This window comes from Clarias gariepinus, chromosome 8 (assembly GCF_024256425.1).
Source record: "Clarias gariepinus isolate MV-2021 ecotype Netherlands chromosome 8, CGAR_prim_01v2, whole genome shotgun sequence".
In the NCBI taxonomy this organism is placed as follows: Eukaryota; Metazoa; Chordata; class Actinopteri; order Siluriformes; family Clariidae; genus Clarias; species Clarias gariepinus.
The window spans coordinates 35728763-35735220 of record NC_071107.1 but is presented as its reverse complement, the minus strand read 5'-3'; positions in this window follow the sequence as shown (position 1 = coordinate 35735220).

The window sequence follows — 6458 nt, the reverse complement described above, 5'->3', positions numbered from 1 at the left end:
CAGGCGATTATTAAAAGTTTAATTTTAATTTTGTTTGAGGCGTTCAGTCGGAGTTCAAACCGAGCAACAGGACGTGGAAGAAAGATGCGTCTGTGTGATGGGAGTAACTCGGTCTTGGTCAGGATTTAGCTACGGGAAAACCCCTTTTTCAAAACCGATGCTGAGTCTAACAAGGCTATTATTATTTAAACTGTGAGCACGGGATGATTCATTAGTCTAGACTTGACTCAGCTGGAGATTCCTTTCTTTCTTTCTTTCGTTCTTTCTTTCTTTCTTTCTTTCTTCCTTTTAAACACCTTCTTCATGTGATTCCTTTACAGAGAAACCAAACACTTCATTTACTTAATTATTCTTGTAAATTGCTGATTGTGACATCATCTGACACTCAACGGCTTCTTCTTCTTCTTCTTGGCATTTCCTGTTTCTCATGAATCATTTACCAACAACTTGTTGTATGAAGGACACAAGGATGTAGTCATTGTTTAAAGTGAGTGTACAAGCATTTTTTGCATGTAACACAATCTGAATTTCCCCCTAGAAAAAAAAAACCTGGATGTATTTTGTTTTCCTTTTTGACCGCAACATCATTGTCATAAACCTTAAACCTGAAGGAGTTATTGGTGTTTGTCTGTCTTTCAGGTATAAATGGCATGCAGATGGTTAATTCTCAAAATATGTCACCAGAGAACGTGGCTGCTGCCCTCCGAGCCACTTTTGCGAAACTAAACTCGGGTAACGCATACAAATCAGAAGTCGTCTGCAAATGAATCCGTAGCTCTCTCCGCATTCGGCTTGTGTCCCATTGCTCTTAAGTTGTATAAAGACCGACATAATGTTCTGCTGTAATGTGCAGCTGGTTAATGAACATGCTTCATTTGCATAAACCGCTGCTCACGTGTGTCATCATATCCAGCGACAGAGGAAGGGCTTGTTGCTACGCGCCGTTTCAGGAACATGAACGATGCAAAACAGGCTAAAAACGGAGAGAGAGAGAGAGAGAGAGAGATTTCTTGTTTCTATGGTTACCAGTCTTCCTGCTTTCCCATGGTTTTTTGGAGGAGTGTTAATGTTAACTACCGCAGGCCATCTTCTCCACTGGTCTTCATTCTCTGCTGTGTTTTTGGGACACAGCCATGGCATTCAACAGGCTATTTGGAGAGAACGAGAATGAGAGTGAGAGAGAGAGGTGTTTAGGGTGAATGTGCTAAATTGTCCATATTAGCGATGACGCACAAACACATACCTCATGAGGACAGGGTTGGAAAGACACACAGGGTTTCGAATGCTCAAAGCTGTCCAAAGGAGTTACTGCATGATCCTTTAAACTGAAAAAGATTTAAGACAAAGACATAAGACAGACCAGAGGGATGGATAGATAGATAGAAAGACAGATAGACAGTTAAATTTGTGGCTGCCTCTTGAGTCCCATTCACATGTATGCAGACCATGAAAAAAACTCTTTGTATTCAGGATTAAACACTGGGAAGAAGTTTCAGCTCATCCTCTGTTCCCCTGTCGTTTTTTCTCTTCTCCACCGCAGAGCTTGATGTTTCTCTTTCATGTAACAGTTTAAGAGACGTGCTATCACTGGGCTGGTGTGCTCACGTGAGTGACTTTTTCCGTCCATTCTGTAGTGTCATATGGCCTGAGGTCCACATGTACAGTAGGTGAAAACTTAAAAAAATATCAATATAGAGTAAGTTTCCTAGATATGAACAAGTTTCATTCCAAGAATGCGTTTGTAAGTCCAATTTGTTCATAAGTTCAACAAATGTTGTGTAGGTACTATACCACACTAACACATTTGGCTATACACAGTAGAAAACTAACTCGTGATGATCTCGTTAATTCTCTCAATTATTTTCACTTTTGTCTCCACTGTTAAGCTATGTTGTTAATTCATGTTATATGTAGCACCTTGGTCCTGGAGTAATGTTGTTTGGTTTTACTGTGTACTAAACTGTATATGGTTGAAGTGACAATAAAAGCCTGACTTGACTTGACTTGACTTGACTTGGCACGTGACAATTTACGCCGGACATGTGATTAAACATCTGCAAGCGCATGTTTGTATATTTGAAAATTTGTAACTTAAATTTTCTTATGTCTGGGACGTACTGTATATCATTTGGATAAAGGATTAGTTGGTTTCTGAAGTGTAAATCCTCAAGAGATATTTAAGACATTTATATGTCACTTCTGATCCGAGAATGTCTTGTGGTTTGTTTCCTCTAATGTAACTATTACTCAAGTAAAAAAAAAAATCCTAAATTAAAGTAATATATTTTTTATTTTATATCAAATCTTATAAATAAACAGTAATGCAGAACTAAGAAATACATTTAAAAAATACAATGCAATAAAATAAATCGAGAATAAATCCCATAATCTCAGTTTACCTTATTATTACTCAGTCAAAGAAACAAAAGATGAGATTTTTTTATTTTACCACTAATAATATGTTAAATCACGTTCAGCATCGCCAGCTTCGTTAAAACGGCAGGAGCATCGCCAGCTTCGAGTAACAGGACCTTGAGTAACATCTGTCTGTGATTTCGGCTGCCATGTTGAATGAGAACAATCAGGCAGTGCCAAGTTCTTACAAATACCACCTGAAGAATTCCATTGTCAGCCCGTCCAAAACCACAAATGTGGAGCTCATTGATACCAACTTGACCGAGACCCCAGGCTTTTAAACTGAACCTTGGCACTGAGCTGTGCTATTCAATTCAGACTTGCCAACCATCCAAAACCCCGAACAGCACCAAATGCCAAAGCCAAGCCAGGCCATGCCAACCACTAATATCACTTTATTACCATAAACAGACCTAAAATGTCGTCACCTACTGCAGCGTCCAAAGGCTTTTCTTCAGCACAGACATCCAGTTGTCACGTTTATCAAATGATCCTCATATCCAGTACGGAGCACGAGCACGAGCACGGCGCCAGCTCGGGCTGAGTGACTGAATAGACACTTTAAAAGCCACGGATCGGAGATCCAAGCCTCAAAAGTGTAACTGAGTGCGTATAGATATGTGTGTGTTGTCTTTGGAGTCGAGCAGCTGGGTTTGGCGACAGGCCTGGAATCTGTTGTACGGCGCTGGATATAATAGCAGACGCAGGGCAGAATTATTTTACCAAAGGGTACAATTATTGAGTTTTTGAAATACTATTGCAGTATTAAATGAGATGTGCTGCATGGACATTAAACCAAATCCAGCGGAAAATAAATAAATAAATGAATGACTATAGGATGTTTGATAGTGAGGTATGGTTAGGACACTTTGTTTAAGCATCCCGAGCGTTCTATATTTTTGCGACATCATTCCCTAGTGGTAAAATATTTACAGGGTATAACTTTTGTTCTACATGACATATCAGAAAACCCAAATACACAGTTTTAAGTCCCTATTGACGATGCCTTCCTGTAAACACACACCGCATGGCTTCCATATAAGTGAATATGCAGGTTTTTTTTTTTAAATGTCTGTGACCTACTGTATATTGTGTCACCTGCATGTATCTGTGCCATTTGAGTTTTAAGTGTTTTTACCCTCATTCCAGTTTAAATCTTCCTAGTTGTTTTATTTGCTTAATGTGGGCTGATAATTTGACTCTTCTGCAGCACAGTAAGATATTTTCCACTCCTTTCTGGTGTGCTTGTTTACAAAATGAGAAGCTCCTACCTGCATCGAGAATTTAAGCCGAGTGGCGCAGTGGTAAAGTGCTCGCTCTATCATCCGGAGATCGCGAGTTCGATTCCCGGGTGATGCTGTAACCTCTTACAGCTAGAGGCCTAGAGAGAGCTAATTGGGCGAGCTCTCTCAAAGGGGAAGGATTGGAGGGGCAGTGAAACCTCGGACTGTAAGTAACGCGGTTCCGCAAGACTTGGAAAACGAATAAGTATTGGTTTACAGTACCGAGTCTCATGTATTACGCATGTGCTTCTTGTTTTGACGCCGAGCGTCATGTAATCACAACTGAGCTAAAGTTTTTTCTCTCTCTTGCGCTGCGGAATTGTGGGTAATTGTCTCCCCTGCTCGGTCTTAGTGCGCGTCTCTTACTGGTATAATCAACGCCTGTGCGCGTGTGTACTGTTTACTGTAACACTATGACCACGTGTGTGTGCGTAAAACATTTTGTGTCTGTATCCGTGTGTGTACAGCATGCGTGATGAATAAAGCAAAAGCAAGTCTCATTAGAGAGGTTAAAGATCCATTCTCTCTTTCTGCTTAAGGCTGCTCTTTGTGTCTGTAGACGCACGCGTCATTGGACACCGTGCCCCACACACACATACACACACACACAAACAGACTCCTCCTACTTTTGCCTTCACAGACACACACACTCTTTCTCTCTGCTCTACACAGAAACACTGCTCTGTCGCGATTCTTTTCAAAGGTAAAGTGCAGGTTAATTTGTTTTATTTTTACTTTACAGCAGTGATTCTGTTAGTGTGTCGTTTGATCAAGTTTATTTTTTGGGGCTGTGGAACGAATAATTTGAGTTTCCATTATTTCTTATAAGACAATTTGATTTGGTTTACGAGTGTTTCAGAATAGGAGCGTGCTTCTGGAATGAATTATGCTCGTAATCTAAAGTTCCAATGTACTTAGTGCTCCTATATTAATCACGGCTCTACAGCCAATCAGGGGCCTCTGTGAGCTCACGCAAGGGAAAGGAGCGGATAGCGCTGTCCTCCAAGTGTATTACGCCGCCCACAACAGTGCGTGAATGAGTAGTTTGGAAAGATGCGGTCGGCTAGCGTCACAAGGTTCGGAGAGAACACTTGATAGTCTCAGTTGTGATAGTCCCTTGACTGAGTGGTAGTGGTAGCCTTAATGTGGGAGCGCCCCTAGTGACAGGGAGGAATTGTTGCCTTAAAATATTATTGCTTATTTAAATTCAAACGATGATTTTTGTTCTTTAGACGAGTAACTGCACTTTTATTTGAATTAAGCATCTCAGTACTTTTCCCTCCTGCCCTAACAATGCGTCGGGTGTACTACGACTTTAAGTTGCCTTAAAGTGGGGGGAAAAAAATCACCAGCTAAAGGACTAACAAAATGACACTCGAGACGCACGAGAACCTAAAAAGTCCACTTACGTCTGCGGAGAAGTGTGTGAGAACACGACAGAAGGACTCTCCTGCTTAAGGACTAATGAGGACCAGACAAAGCACAAAGAGAGATCTCCGAGAATCTTAATTGTTTGCTCGGTTAGCACAAATTAGCGCCTTTATTTTTTTTCCTATTTCACGCACTGTGAATTTCTAATAATCTCAGGACATGCTGTCCTCTACAACAAGGACGCCATTGTGTATCTCGACTGAGTAATGACTCAGCCGGGGCAAAAGTCAAACCTAGACATTAACATGATCAAAGCATAACTGTGTCCAAATTAGTGGTGTAACACATCACAAGTGCCTATATACGTGTCTCTATCTGTTTAGGGCTTCTAATGTGGATGTAAGTGGGTGTGGCTTAAACTAGAAGGTTTTTGCTTGTTTTGTGCCACACTAAAGGAAGTCAATCTTCTTACTGAACCACTTAAGCCAGGACTTCATTAATATTAATATCAGAGTAGCTGAAGATCGATCCCACCTCATGGCTCTCCGGCGACAGATGGTCCTCCACACAACACAGTTACGGTGAAATCCCAACCATTCCTGACGTATCTTATACAGCAAGTTTTTTTTTTAATGCTCTACTTTTTTAATTATTCGTTCCTGTTTGTTTGCCGCATGCATATGATGTACTTTGTTTACTCTATTCATGCTCTGTGCTGGAACAATTTAATCAATGCAGCATCTCTCAGGACGAGCAGTCCATTATCTCCCAATACAGAGCATCAGAGCCACTTAGCATGATGAATAACAATCAGTGAGTTCACCTACGCTTTACCGCTCAAACAGTCACAGCTGTGCAGTCTACTCGCTATTCAACCATCCATCCATCCATCCATCCATCCATCCGTCTGTCCATTCAACAACAACGCAACATGCACACAATATCAGGACTGACTTTTTCTCTGTCTCATATTCATTCCATGCATCTATCCATTCACATATTTATTCTATTAAATTTATAAATTCATTATTTTACTCATTATTTTTTTCCATATTCTTTATTTATTCCATTACTCTTTTGTTAGTTTGAATCCACAACTTCTATTTATTTAATTCATTCATTATTCATACCTTCTATCACCCCACTCAGCCATGCATCTAATTTTTCCATCCATCCTTCCATCCATCCATCCATCCAACCATTTGTTCACAATTATTTTATTCAACCTACCTATTGTCTAGCTGCGATCTTTCCATCCATCCATCCATCCCTCCATCCATCCATCCATCCATTTATCCAGTTAACCACTTATTCATTCCATCCATTCATTTCCCAATCTATTTATTTGCCATCTTTACATCCCTCCATCCATATATCTAGTATCCAATT